At 45.6% G+C, this 15,173-nt stretch overlaps 1 protein-coding gene across 7 annotated transcripts in view; it reads left to right on the forward strand.

Moving 5' to 3' along the window:
- LOC106613172 (phosphatidylinositol 4,5-bisphosphate 3-kinase catalytic subunit beta isoform) overlaps positions 1 to 15,173 on the forward strand; it is a 74,179-nt gene that overhangs the window by 18,699 nt on the left and 40,307 nt on the right. For 4 of the 7 annotated variants that reach the window (XM_045724730.1, XM_045724731.1, XM_045724735.1 and 1 more), the window contains one exon: positions 8,551 to 8,643. The exons of the other annotated variants lie outside the window; for them this stretch is intronic. The gene's annotated coding sequence lies outside the window, so the exon portion shown is untranslated. The remainder of the gene's footprint in view (positions 1 to 8,550; positions 8,644 to 15,173) is intronic. 7 annotated transcript variants of the gene reach the window in all.

Consider the following 15,173-nt stretch of genomic DNA (forward strand, 5'->3'; position numbering starts at 1 on the left):
CCAGGACTTCTACTTCAATAACAAATGTTGGTTTGGTCCCAAATAATCCATCGTTATATCCAAACAGCGGCGTTTTATTAGTGCGTTCTAGACACTCCGAAATGGTAAATCAGGGTTACGAGCATGGTGCATTTCGTGACAAAAAAATTCTAAATATTCCATTACCGTACTTCGAAGCATGTCAACCGCTGTTTAAAATCTATTTTTATGCAATTTATCTCGTAAAAAAGCGATAATATTCCGACCGGGAATCTGCGTTTTGGTAAACAGAGGAAGAAAAAGAAAGACGGGGGCAACCAGTGCACGCGCCTAAGCCCACTGTCCCCTGATCGGCCACTTGACAAAGGCGATAATGTGTTTCAGCCTGGGGCTGGAATGACGACATTCAGCTTTTTCCCGGGCTCTGAGAGCCTATGGGAGCCGTGGGAAGTGTCACGTTACCGCAGAGATCCTTTGTTTTGGAAAGAGATGTCAAAGAAAGCCAATAAATGGTCAGATAGGCCAGTTCCTGTAAAGGAATCTCTCAGGTTTTTGCCTGCCATATGAGTTCTGTTATACTCACAGACACCATTCAAACTGTTTTAGAAACTTTAGGGTGTTTTCTATCCATATCTAATAAGTATATGCATATTCTAGTTACTGGGTAGGAGTAGTAACCAGATTAAATCGGGTACGTTTTTTTATCCGGCGGTGTAAATACTGCCCCCTAGCACTAAGAGGTTAAATAAGCATGCTCCATTCAAAAAATGTAGAACTAGGGGAATAGATATAGCTCTTGGTTCACTCCAGACCTGTCTGCCCTTAACCAACACAAAAACATCCTGTGGCGTTCTGCATTAGCATTGAATAGCCCCCGTGATATGCACCTTTATAGGGAAGTTAGGAATCAATATACACAGGCAGTTAGGAAAGCTAAGTCTAGCTTTTTCAAATAGAAATTTGCATCCTGTAGTACAAACTCAAAGTTCTGAGACACTGTAAAGTCCATGGAGAATAAGAGCACCACCTCCGAGCTGCCCACTGCACTGAGACTAGGAAACACTGTTACTACCGATAAATCCACAATAATTGAGAATTTCAATAATCATTTTTCTATGTCTGGCCATGCTTTCCACCTGGCTACCCCTACCCGGTCAAAGCTCTGCGCTCCCCACAGCAACTCGCCCAAACCTCCGCCACTTCTCCTTCACCCAACTCCAGATAGCTGATGTTCTGAAAGAGTTGCAAAATCTGGACCCCTACAAATCAGCTGGGCTAGACAATCTGGACCCTCTCTTTCTAAAATTATCTGCCGAAATGATTGCAATCCCTATTACTAGCCTGTTCAACCTCTCTTTCGTATCATCTGAGATTCCCATAGATTGGAAAGCTGCCGCGGTCGTCCCCCTCTTCAAATGGGGAGACACTCTAGACCCAAACTGCTACAGACCTATATCTATTCTACCCTGCCTTTCTAAGGTCTTTGAAAGCCAAGTTAACAAACACATTATCAACCATTTCGAATCTCTTCTCCGCTATGCAATCTGGTTTCAGAGCTGGTCATGGGTGCACCTCAGCCACGCTCAAGGTCCTAAACGATATCGTAATTGGCATCGATAAGAGACATTTTACTGTGCAGCCGTATTCATCGACCTGGCTAAGGCTTTTGACTCTGTCAACCACAACATTCTTATTGGCAGACTCAACAGCCTTGGTTTCTCAAATGATTGCCTCGCTTGGTTCACCAACTACTTCTCCGATAGAGTTCAGAATGTCAAATCGGAGGGCCTGTTGTCCAGACTTCTGGCAGTCTCTATGGGGGTGCCACAGGGTTCAGTTCTCGGGCCGACTCTCTTCTCTGTATACATTAATGATGTCGCTCTCGCTGCTGGTGATTCTTTGATCCACCTCTACGCAGACGACACCATTCTGTATACCTCTGGCCCTTCCTTGGACACTGTGTTAACTAACCTCTAGATGAGCTTCAATGCCATACAACTCTCCTTCCGTGGCCTCCAACTGCTCTTAAATGCAAGTAAAACTAAATGCATGCTCTTCAACCGATCCCTGCCCACACCTACCCGCCCGTCCAGCATCACTACTCTGCACGGTTCTGACTTAGAATATGTGGACAATTACAAATACCTAGGTGTCTGGTTAGACTGTAAACTCTCCTTCCAAACTCACATTAAACATCTCCAATCCAAAATTAAATCTATAATTGGCTTCCTATTTCGCAACAAAGCATCCTTCACTCATGCTGCCAAACATATCCTCGACATCGGCGATGTCATTTACAAAATAGCTTCCAATACTCTACTCAGCAAACTGGATACAGTCTATCACAGTGCCATCCGTTTTGTCACCAAAGCCCCATATACTACCCACCACTGCAACCTGTACGCTCTCGTTGGCTGGCCCTCACTTCATACTCGTCGCCAAATCTACTGGCTCCAGGTCAACTACAAGTCTCTGCTAGGTAAAGCCCTGCCTTATCTCAGCTCACTGGTCACCATAGCAGCACCCACCCATAGCACGCGATCCAGCAGGTATTTCTCACTGGTCACCCCCAAAGCCAATTCTTCCTTTGGCCGTCTCTCCTTCCAGTTCTCTGCTGCCAATGACTGGAACGAACTGCAAAAATCTCTGAAGCTGGAGACTCTTACCTCCCTCACTAGCTTTAAGCACCAGCTGTCAGAGCGGCTCACAAATCACTGCACCTGTACATAGCTCATCTGTAAATAGCCCATCCAATCTACCTCATCCCCATACTGTATTTATTTATCTTGCTCCTTTACACCCCAGTATCTCAACTTGCACATTCATCTTCTGCACATCCTACCATTTGTGTTTTAATTGCTATATTGTAATTACTTTGCCACCATGGCCTATTTAAATAAAGGTGAAATAAAAAATGTCAATAAAAAGATCCTGGGAGGCCCAGCCCTGAGAGGGTGAAGAGGAGGATCTGATGGTTCACTGTGTCGAATGCAGTGGATAGATCTAGGAGGATGAGAACAGAGGAGAGAGAGTCAGCTTTGGCAGTGGGGAGAGCCACCGTGACACAGAGGACGCCTGACTGGTTAGGGTCAAGAAGATTGTTCTGAGAGAAATAGCAAGAGTCAGTCAGAGACAGCACACAAGTGTTTTGGAAAGGGGAAAAAGGGGATAGTGGTCTGTAGTTTGATGTCAGAGGGGTCGAGTGTTGCCTTTTTGAAGTCCGAGAACGCAGCCAGTGGTCAGGGATGAGGGACGTGCGGAATGGGAGGTCTCCAGAGATGGTCTGAAGAAGGGAGGAGGGGATGGGGTCGAGCAGGCAGGTCGAACAGCCTGACTAGTCGCAGGTTTTCATCTAGAGAGAGAGGGGAGAAAGAGGTCAAGCCGTAGGCTGAGTGGAACCAGTGGACTCCGTAGGCTGAGTGAATGAGGAACGAATGTCTTCAACCTGCTTTTCTCTCCCTTTTATCATTCTGTTGCTCCTCTTCTCCCTTCTTTCTCACTCCCTCTCTCAACCTGCTCCCTCTCTCTTCAGCTGAGCTCTGTTCATCTGTTGCCACTCAGAATAATGTGGAAAAAGAGCCTGATTCTATTATCTCTGGTTCAGCCTGTCTCTTTGATCCTGTTGCTCTTCCTGTCTTTCTACCTCGGCCATCACCCCCAGAGCACACGAAATGGTTAAGACAGTGGCACAAACCTTTTTTGATTGTCTAAGCTCTAACATGGCACTGGCCATTCCCGGAATTGAATTGGAGTTCAAACTTGGTTTTCTCTCAAGAATAGTTTTTGTGTTTTGATTTATAGTTGGATTCTATTCACTGGAATGCCTTTTAGTTGATATATGAAGTGCTACCATGATCCCTTCCACATACAATCCTAGGAAACCCTTCTCTGGTGCCTATTAATGTTTTGGTGGTATTATTAACACGTACAGTGTGGCCACTACTCATAATTGCCTACCGTCTGTACTGCATGGGAGACGAGCAGGTATTTATAAAGGACTATGGTAGATCTATTACTAAACTCAGCAAAAAAGAAACTTCCTCTCACTGTCACCTGCATTTATTTTCAGCAAGCTTAATTAACATGTGTAAATATTTGTATGAACATAAGATTCAACAACTGAGACAAACTGAACAAGTTCCACAGACATGTGACTAACAGAAATTGAATCATGTGTCCCTGAACAAAGGAGGGGGGGGGTTCAAAATCAAAGTAAGTCAGTATCTGGTGTGGCCACCAGCTGCATTAAGTACTGCACCAGATTTGCCAGTTCTTGCTGCGAGATGTTACCCACTCTTCCACCAAGGCACCTGCAAGTTCCCGGACATTTCTGGGGGGGGAATGGCCCTAGCCCTCACCCTCCGATCCAACAAGTCCCAGACGTGCTCAATGGGATTGAGATCCGGGCTCTTCGATGTAGACCTGCCTTACAACAGGCCTACAAGCCCTCAGTCCAGCCTCTCTCAGCCTATTGCAGACAGTCTGAGCACTGATGGAGGGATTGTGCGTTCCTGGTGTAACTTGGGCAGTTGTTGCCATCCTGTACCTGTCCCGCAGGTGTAATGTTCAGATGTACCGATCCTGTGCTGGTGTTTTTACATGTGGTCTGCCACTGTGAGGATGATCAGCTCTCCGTCCTGTCTCCCTGTAGCGCGTCTTAGGCGTCTCACATTACGGACATTGCAATTTATTGCCCTGGCCTCATCTGCAGTCCTCATGCTTCCTTGCAGCATGCCTAAGGCACGTCCACGCAGATGAGCAGGGACCCTGGGCATCTTTCTTTTGGTGTTTTTCAGAGTCAGTATAAAGGCCTCTTTAGTCTCCTAGGTTTTCATAACTGTGACCTTAATTGCCTACCGTCTGTAAGCTGTTAGTGTCTTAATGACCGTTCCACAGGTGCATGTTCATTAATCGGTCGACCTCTAGTAGATAGAGGGGGAAAAAGCTATTTCATCCATTTTAGAATAAGGCTGTAATGTAACAAAATATGGAAAAAGATAAACGGTCTGAGTACTTTCAGAATGCACTGTATACAGTATAGTGATAATATGGAAACATATTGTTGATGTATGTTATTGTACTCATTCAATGTATGTACAGCAACAGTGCAGATTGGTTTTAATGTAAAAGAGCTCAGACTGACTGAGTTGGTAAGTTACAACCTGCAGGGACGGACGGACAGACAGACTGAGACACAGCGAGACAGACAGACTATCGGAAGGACACTAAAGTATTGCTTACTAGAGCAGTGTCCCTGGCAATAGTCACCTGGAGCCTGTTCATGCCTTTGTTTGAGAGACACACACACACACACACACACAAGAAGAGGGAAAAAGAGTGTGCGTCTGCATTGTTACATTCAAGACAGCTTGGTGTTATTTTTATACGTTTTGTTCCTGGTGTTCTCTGTCTGAGCATTATCGGGTGCAGAGACGGTTTGAGACTTCTTTATAGCTAGTCTGGAGCCAGCGACTGGTTTGAAGACACTCCTAGCATTGTGCTTTGTCAGTGACATTAGAATACCTCTTCATCAGTCTTGCTTTGAAAGAGGATAGCTCAACTTCCCTGTTCCTGCCTTAGCCTACTATTCTTAGATAGAAATAGGTATCAGTCTCTGTTTCTCCTTTATTTCTCCTGGTAAAATGGGACAGACAAATAGATAAACGTTTGGACATAGGTACTTAATCACCTTGAGGCATCTGTCACATTTCTTTCACTTACCTTTATTTTCTAGATGAGTGAATATGATTTAAGGAGAGACTATTGAGGAACTATCACCATGCAGCCCTTGTCTTGAGCCTCGTCATGGCTCTCTCGCTCATCATATTTCCTCTTTTGTCGTCATAGTTTCCACATTTGCTCATAGAGGGGTACTTCCTCAATGTTCGTTTTTGTTAAATGAGCTGATTGTGTCGGAGGACAGAGCTGAACCTGTTTCAACCCAACGCTGAGCTGCTGTGAAGACGCAACCGCGATCACAACGAAACCGGAAGGGCCATAGCAGCCACTTACTGTCAGTGGGTGTCTGCTTGATGCTCATTTGACAGTCAGGGTGTGGCCTAAAACGTGGGAAAGAGAGGGACAGACTATGTACAGTCTCAGTGAGCATAGCCTTGCTATTGAGAGGGGGGGGCAATGCAAATAGTCTGGGTAGCCATTTGATTAGCCGTTCAGGAGTCTTATGGCTTGGAGGTAGAAGCTATTTAGGAGTCTCTTGGACCTAGACTTGGCGCTCTGGTGCCGTGCGGTAGCAGAGAGAACAGTCTATGACTAGGGTGGCTGGAGTCTTAGACAATGTTTAGGGCCTTCCTCTGACACCGTCTGGTATAGAGGTCCTGGATGGCAGGATGCTTAGCCCCGGTGATGTACTGGGTCGTACGCACTACCCTTTGTAGTGCCTTGCTGTTGGAGGCCGAGCAGTTGCCATACCAGGGAGTGATGCAACCCGTCAGGATGCTCTCGATGGTGCAGCTGTAGAACCTTTTCGAGCACCCATGCCAAATCTTTTCAGTCTCCTGAGGGGGAATAGGTTTTGTCGTGCCCTCTTCACGACTGTCTTGGTGTGATTGGACCATGTTAGTTTGTTGGTGATGTGGACGCCAAGGAACTTGAAGCTCTCAACCTGCTCCACTACAACCCTGTCGATGAGAATGAGGTGCGTGCTCGGTCCTCCTTTTCCTGTAGTCCACAATCCTCTCCTTTGTCTTGATTATGTTGAGGGAGAGATTGTTGTCCTTGCACCACACAATCAGGTCTCATCGATGTCGGTGATCAGGCCTACCACTGTTGTCATCAGCAAACAAAATGGTGTTGGAGTTGTGCCTGGCCGTGCAGTCATGAGTGATCAGGGAATACAGGAGGGGGCTAAGCACGCACCCCTGAGGGGCCCCCGTATTGAGGATCAGTGTGGCAGATGTGTTACCTACCCTTACCACCTGGGGGTGGCCCATCAGGAAATCCAGGATCCAGTTGCAGAGGGAGGTGTTTAGTCCCAGGGTCCTTAGCTAAGTGGTGAGCTTTGAGGGCACTATGGTGTTGAATGCTGAGCTCTAGTCAATGAACAGCATTCTCACATAGGTGTTCCTTTTGTCCAGGTGGGAAAGGGCAGTGTGGAGTGCAATAGAGATTGCATCATCTGTGGATCTGTTGGTACGGTATGCATATTGGAGTGGGTCTAGGGTTTCTGGGGTAATGGTGTTGATGTGAGCCATGACCAGCCTTTCAAAGCATTTCATGGCTACAGACATGAGTGCTACGGGTCAGTAGTCATTTAGGCAGGTTACCTTAGCCTTCTTGGGCACAAGGACTATGGTGGTCTGCATGAAACATGTTGGCATTACAGACTCGGACCGAGAGGTTGAAAATGTAAGTGAAGACACTTGCCAGTTGGTCAGCACATGCTCGGAGTACACATCCTGGTAATCCGTCTGGCCCTGCGTCCTTGTGAATGTTGAACTATTTGAACGGTCTTACTCACATCAGCTGTGGAGAGCGTGATCACACAGTTGTCCAGAACAGCTGATTCTCTCATGCATGTTTCAGTGTTACTTGCCTCAAAGCAAGCATAGAAGTTATTAAGCTAGTCTGGTAGGCTTGTGCCACTGGGCAACTCTCGGCTGTGCTTCCCTTTTGTACGTACAGTCACTGTGGGGACGACGTCCTCGTCGCACCTATTGATAAAGCCATTAACTGATGTGGTGTACTCCTCAATGCCATCGGAAGAATCCCGGAACATATTCCAGTCTGTGCTAGCAAAGCAGTCTTGTAGTTTAGCAGCTGCTTCATCTGACCACTTTTTTTTATAGACCGAGGCACTGGTGCTTCCTGCTTTCATTTTTGCTTGTAAGCAGGAATCACGAGGATAGAATTATGGTCAGATTTGCCAAATGGAGAGAGAGGGAGAGCTTTGTAAGCATCTATGTGGAGTAAAGGTGGTCCAGAGTTGTTTTTTTTCCCCCCTCTGGTTGCACATTTAACATGCTGATATAAATTAGGTAAAAGTTATTTAAGTTTCCCTGCATTAAAGTCCCCGGCCACCAGGAGCGCCGCCTCCAAGTGTTTTCCTGTTTGCTTATGGCGGTATGCAGCTCATTGATCGCGGTTTTAGTGCCACCATCGGTCTGTGGTGGTATGTAGACAGCTACGAAAAATACAGATGAAACTCTCTAGGTAGGTAAACTGTAGACCACACTATCATGAGATACTCTACCTCAGGCGAGCAAAACCTCGAGAATTCCTTAGATATCGTGCACCAGCTGTTGTTCACATGCATGCATAGGCCCCTGCCCTGTGTCTTACCAGAGGCTGCTGTTCAGTCCTGCCAATAGTGTATAACCCGCCAGCTGTATGTTCTTAATGTCGTTGTTCAGCCACGACTCAGTGAAACATAAGATACTACAGTTTTTAATGTCTTGTTGGTAGGATATACGTGCTTTCAGCTCGTCCTGTTTATTGTCCAGCGATTGAACATTAGCTAGCAGGACGGAAGGCAAGGCCAGATTATCCACTCGTCGCCTGATCCTCACAAGGCACACTGATCTTTTTCCACTAAATCTCAGTTTCCTTTTCCAGCGAATCACGGAGATCTGGGCCTGGACTGGTGTCTAGTAGTAGTATATCCCTCCCATACGACTCATTGAAGAAGAACTCTTCGTCCAGTTTGAGGTGAGTAATCGCAGTTCTGATGTCCAGAAGATCTTTTTCGGTCATAAGAGACGGTAGCAACAACATTATGTAAAAAAACAAGTTACGAACAACGCCTTTTTTTTTTTTTTTAAATGGCATGGTTGGTTAAGAGCCAATAAGACAGCAGCCCTCCCCTCATGCGCCATCGTAACTGATCTCTGTGGCCCATGTGTTTTGCTGGGTTGTAATGGCCTGTTTGGTTTTTGTGGCCTTACTGTTTTTCCTGCAGGGGGAATGCAACGGTCTGATGAGGTGAGAGGGGTGGGGGCAGGGTTGACACAAGGCCAGTGTTAGTGTGGGGTGGGGCACGGGACTGCCTTCACTGACACTCTGAAAGACACACACACACACACACACACACACACACACACACACACACACAGAGATGATTGAGCTGACCGGGGACAGAGGACTATTGTAAAGACCCAGGCCAGCTCGCCCGCCACAGGCAAACATTGTAACTCTCATCTCGCTCTTCCCTTCTCCCTCTATTGCCAGCACCATCTATCCCCATTTAACCCTCTTGTTCTCTCCCTCCATCCATCCATAAACAACTTTCTCTCCTCTTCTCTCTATCTCTGATTCCCTGTCTGTTGCAACTTTAATCCTGAAATAATATTGCTTAATAAAAGTATGCTTCTTCTGTTACTTTACACTCCTCTTTTGCCCTTTCCTCCACTTTTTCTATCTTCCTCGCTATCGCTCTGTCCTCCACTCGCTCCCTCCCACCCTCTCCCTCTCTCATTCCCTGAGGGAGGTGTGAACATTCTAAAACTTTCTGTAATGGAGAGCTCCTTGTTAGAAGAGCTGCTTGTTATTGTGACCTTTGCTGTGAGTGTGTGTGTGCAGTCTTTTCCCTATATCCATTTAGCAGTGGTGGGCCACTGCTGCTAAATCGTTACCGCCACTCCCAAAAATATTATTGAAAAAGAGATTTGAGAACTAGCAATCACCGAAATCTACATTTACAGTCGGGGGAATCTAACATTTCCAAAATGTCATGGCATGGGGCTCCCATTTATTTCTTTTTTATGTTTGAGTCACTCAGAATAAGAACACGGCAGAAGCCATGTCAAAGTCTGTAGAATTACATTAAATTATCTTTAAAACTGCACATTTTCTCTCAGCTCAGTGACAATGTGTGAAGTTAAAGAAACTTAAACCACATTGTGGATCACTCAAATTGGGTTTTGAGATACAAAAAAAATGTAGTCAAACATGTTACAGGCATCTATAATGCATTACATCATCTATACACATGTATGCATAACCAAAAACACAAAGTACACTGGATTAAAGGACAATTGGGCACTTATCCTCCAACCGAGATCTTTATAAGGTGGCAGGCTGTGTTATGTGCAACTATGAATATTTCATTATATTTACACACTGAATTTGTTAATTAGCATAACATTAGCTTTTTTAATTAAAGCTCCTATGATTGTAATGTAGGTTTAGCTTTGTTTTAACACCATTGGCCTATTTCTATTGCATGTGTTGATAATCTGAGGGGACTTCCAGCAGCCCCTGTGTCATCCTACCAGGGTTTAATATTCTCTGTTATACTTCGAAGTATGTTTGCCAGTAGCCATGTTAAAAGTCATGTTAAAATTGGGGTCACGAGGTCAGAATTATGACACAGGTGTTGGAGGGGTGGGGCCTCCAGTTGAACACATCTAACACTGTAGCCACACACAGAGAAATACACATTAACATCATGTCTTGCCATCGCTCAAACTTCTTTCTTGCTGTTTCCTCTCTCCTCATTCCCTCCCCATCTCGTTGTTACTCTTTCTCTCTCTCGCTCTCTCCATTCGTTATGTTTGGCAGGAGTGAGTTCTCTTCCTCCACCCAAATGTTCTCCCAGAGGCTTCAGGTTCATGTCAAGTGCAGCCACGCTGCACAGTGAGTGGATTCCAAAGACTACATGATATAAGAACCATTTCTGGCTATGGAGCTGGTGCGTCTGGCTGTGGAGCTGGTGCGTCTGGCTGTGGAGCTGGTGCGTCTGGCTGTGGAGCTGGTGCGTCTGGCTGTGGAGCTGGTGCGTCTGGCTGTGGAGCGTGTGTAGTGTGCGTCTGGCTATGGAGCGTGTGTCTGGCTGTGGAGCGTGTGTGTAGCGTGTGTCTGGCTGTGGAGCGTGTGTCTGGCTGTGGAGCGTGTGTGTAGCGTGTGTCTGGCTGTGGAGCGTGTGTAGAGCGTGTGTCTGGCTGTGGAGCGTGTGTAGTGTGTGTCTGGCTGTGGAGCGTTCACTACTGTATCTATCTCCTAGCCGTCGGTGAATGGTCCTTGTTTATGAGTAGGTGTATGTGTTCACATACCACGAAGGAGGGAGGGGGGGGGGGGGGTGCCAGACTTGTCTCAGAGGGGATATGACACACTGGAACAATCCACCACCAATCTCCCTGCTGTAGTGATGCTGCATCACACAACTGTCATTACACACACACGCTTAGCAGTGTTTTTGGAACGGTTTCCCTCTACTCCCTACCCCTTCCAATCAGAACCTGCATCTCCATCCCCAATCTCAGTAGTACTATTATACACACAGTCACCCTGCAGCCATAAGTGGGGGGGAGGAGAGTTTAGAACAGGCCTTTATGATGTCACAATGGATGTGTTATTACATTTATACTTTGATACTTTGTGATGTCGCAAGAACACTTTATGACATCACTGTGGATGATTTATGATGTCACAATACTTGAGTTTTATGGCACAATGATTTGTGATGTCCGCCTGGCCATAACTCTTGGAGAGGGAGAGGGGGAATATATACATACACTGGGCCATTTCCCCCCCAAATGAACAAATACAAGAGATGACACTGATGTTTCCCACAGAGGTAAAACCACAATGTGTGTGTTTTGAGTAAATACAATCAAAGCCTTGCACACACAATAATGTTATCTCCACCATATACAGTAGACATTTACATTTACATTACACATCCTCAATACCATCCACTATAGTAGTGCTACTGTGTCCATTTGATTGTTGACCACTAATTTAGCTACAGTAGGCCTACATGTGAACTACAGTAAAGGATATTTATCCTCTTCAGTTTTTTTCTATCATTTCCTGTTGTTGTTATATCCTGTCTGAAGTCCACAGCCACACTAAATCCACAAGTAGGACCGTCTAGTGATTTCTACATTTTCTGTCATGTTTGAGCAGCAGTGAGGGTGGGACTTTCACATACACACACCTTTCACAACCCTCATACACACACCTCACACACACACACACACACACACTCCTAGCACACCTGTTAGGTCAGGCCTCACTGAGTCAGAACCACAGGTTTACACATATACCAGTGCTACATCAGAATGTGTTCTGGTCACCTACAAGTGCTACCACTGTGTACCACAACACTTCCACAACTCTACTGACCACACTATTCCCCCCCACTCAGCGCCCTTCTGACAACACACACACTCTATTTCCCCCCACACAGACACACACACGCCATTTACCTCCCCACTCACAAGGGGCGTTAACATGTTCAGAGCGGGAAGGGGTATGACTTAGCAACATGATGTGGATCAGTGTGACTGGATGTGGTCAGTACAGTCCCTAAGCCCCTTCCCCTCCTGAACACCCCCTCAACTAGCAGAAACGCTGACCCAGGCTGCACTAGTATAGAGTGTGTGACTGAGAATGTTTCCTCATTTACACCAGTATTGTATTTCTAGTGGAGGGGGGGAGGGGTGTAGATCTTCTTTCTTAACTTACTGTAATAGTTTTAAGTGTCACGGGGCCTTAACCTCTATGGGACCGGCGGGACGAATTCGTCCCACCTACGTAACAGCCACTGCCAGCCTGTGGCGCGATTTTCAAAACCTTAAAAATCCTATTACTTCAATTTCTCAAACATATGACTATTTTACAGCCATTTAAAGATAAGACTCTCGTTAATCTAACCACACTGTCCGATTTCAAAAAGGCTTTACAACGAAAGCAAAACATTAGATTATGTCAGCAGAGTACCAAGCCAGAAATAATCAGACACCCATTTTTCAAGCCAGCATATAATGTCACCAAAACCCAGAAGACAGCTAAATGCAGCACTCACCTTTGATGATCTTCATCAGATGACAACCCTAGGACATTATGTTATACAATACATGCATGTTTTGTTCAATCAAGTTCATATTTATATCAAAAACCAGCTTTTTACATTAGCATGTGACGTTCAGAACTAGCATACCCCCCGCAAACTTCCGGGGAATTCGCTAACATTTTACTAAATTACTCACGATAAACGTTCACAAAAAGCATAACAATTATTTTAAGAATTATAGATACAGACCTCCTCTATGCACTCGATATGTCCGATTTTAAAATAGCTTTTGGTGAAAGCACATTTTGCAATATTCTAAGTACATAGCCCAGGCATCACGGGCTCGCTATTTAGACACCCGGCAAGTTTAGCACTCACCATAATCATATTTACTATTATAAAAATGTCATTACCTTTTGTTGTCTTCGTCAGAATACACACCCAGGACAGCTACTTCAATAACAAATGTTGGTTTGGTCCAAAATAATCCATCGTTATATCCGAATAGCGGCGTTTTGTTCGTATGCGTTCCAGACACTATCCGAAATAGTAAAGAAGTGTCGCGGCTTGGCGCAATTCCTGACAATAAAATTCAAAGTATTCCATTACCGAACGTCGAAGCATGTCAACCGCTGTTTAAAATCAATTTTTACGTCATTTTTCTCGTAGAAAGCGATAATATTCCGACAGGGAATCTCCTTTTCGGCAAACAGAGGAAAAAAATCCCAAAGGCGGGGGCGGTCGGGGTCACGCGCATAAGCTAGTGTCTCTTGATGGGCCACTTGAGAAAGGCGATAATGTGTTTCAGCCTGGGGCTGGAATGACGACATTCTGTTTTTTCCCGGGCTCTGAGAGCCTATGGAAGACGTGGGAAGTGTCACGTTAGAGCAGAGATCCTTAGTAAATGATAGAGATGGAAAACAAGTTCAACAAATGGTCAGACAGGCCACTTCCTGTAAAGGAATCTCTCAGGTTTTGACCTGCCATTTGAGTTCTGTTATACTCACAGACACCATTCAAACAGTTTTAGAAAATTTAGGGTGTTTTCTATCCATATGTAATAAGTATATGCATATTCTAGTTACTGAGTAGGAGTGGTAACCAGATTAAATCGGGTATGTTTTTTATCCAGCCGTGTCAATGCTGCCCCCTAGCCCTAACAGGTTAATTTACATAAATACTCATCATAAATGTTGACAAAATATATAACAATTATTTAAAGAATTATAGATATACTACTTCTTAATGCAACCACTGTCAGATTTCAAAATAACTTTACGGAGAAAGCACGTTGTTCAATATTCTGAGTACAGAGTTCAGCCATCAATGCAAGCTATACAGATACCCGCCAAGTTCTGGCATCAACAAAACTCTAAATTAGTGTTATAAATCTTTCCTTACCTTTGCTGATCCTCGGCGGAATGCATTCACAGGACTCCCACTTCCACAAGAAATGTTCATTTGTTCGAGAAAGTCCATCATTTATGTCCAAATACCTCCGCTTTGTTGGCGCGTCCAGAACACTATTCCAAAGGCACGATGCGGGACCGCAAATCAATAGACGAAAAGCTCAAAAGTTCCATTACCGTTTGTAGAAACATGTCAAACGATGTTTACAATTACATTTACATTTAAGTCATTTAGCAGACGCTCTTATCCAGAGCGACTTACAAATTGGTGCATTCACCTTATGATATCCAGTGGAACAACCACTTTACAATAATGCATCTAAATCTTTTAAGGGGGGGGTTAGAAGGATTACTTTATCCTATCCCAGGTATTCCTTAAAGAGGTGGGGTTTCAGGTGTCTCCGGAAGGTGGTGATTGACTCCGCTGTCCTGGCGTCGTGAGGGTGCTTGTTCCACCATTGGGGTGCCAGAGCAGCGAACAGTTTTGACTGGGCTGAGCGGGAACTGTGCTTCCTCAGAGGTAGGGGGGCCAGCAGGCCAGAGGTGGATGAACGCAGTGCCCTTGTTTGGGTGTAGGGCCTGATCAGAGCCTGAAGGTATGGAGGTGCCGTTCCCCTCACAGCTCCGTAGGCAAGCACCATGGTCTTATAGCGGATGCGAGCTTCAACTGGAAGCCAATGGAGAGAGCGGAGGAGCGGGGTGACGTGAGAGAACTTGGGAAGGTTGAACACCAGACGGGCTGCGGCAATCTGGATTAGTTGTAGGGGTTTAATGGCACAGGCAGGGAGCCCAGCCAACAGCGAGTTGCAGTAATCCAGACGGGAGATGACAAGTGCCTGGATTAGGACCTGCGCCGCTTCCTGTGTGAGGCAGGGTCGTACTCTGCGAATGTTGTAGAGCATGAACCTACAGGATCGGGTCACCGCCTTGATGTTAGTGGAGAACGACAGGGTGTTGTCCAGGATCATGCCAAGGTTCTTAGCACTCTGGGAGGAGGACACAAGGGAGTTGTCAACCGTGATGGCGAGATCATG

Source organism: Salmo salar, chromosome ssa09 (genome assembly GCF_905237065.1).
Source record: "Salmo salar chromosome ssa09, Ssal_v3.1, whole genome shotgun sequence".
In the NCBI taxonomy this organism is placed as follows: domain Eukaryota; kingdom Metazoa; phylum Chordata; class Actinopteri; order Salmoniformes; family Salmonidae; genus Salmo; species Salmo salar.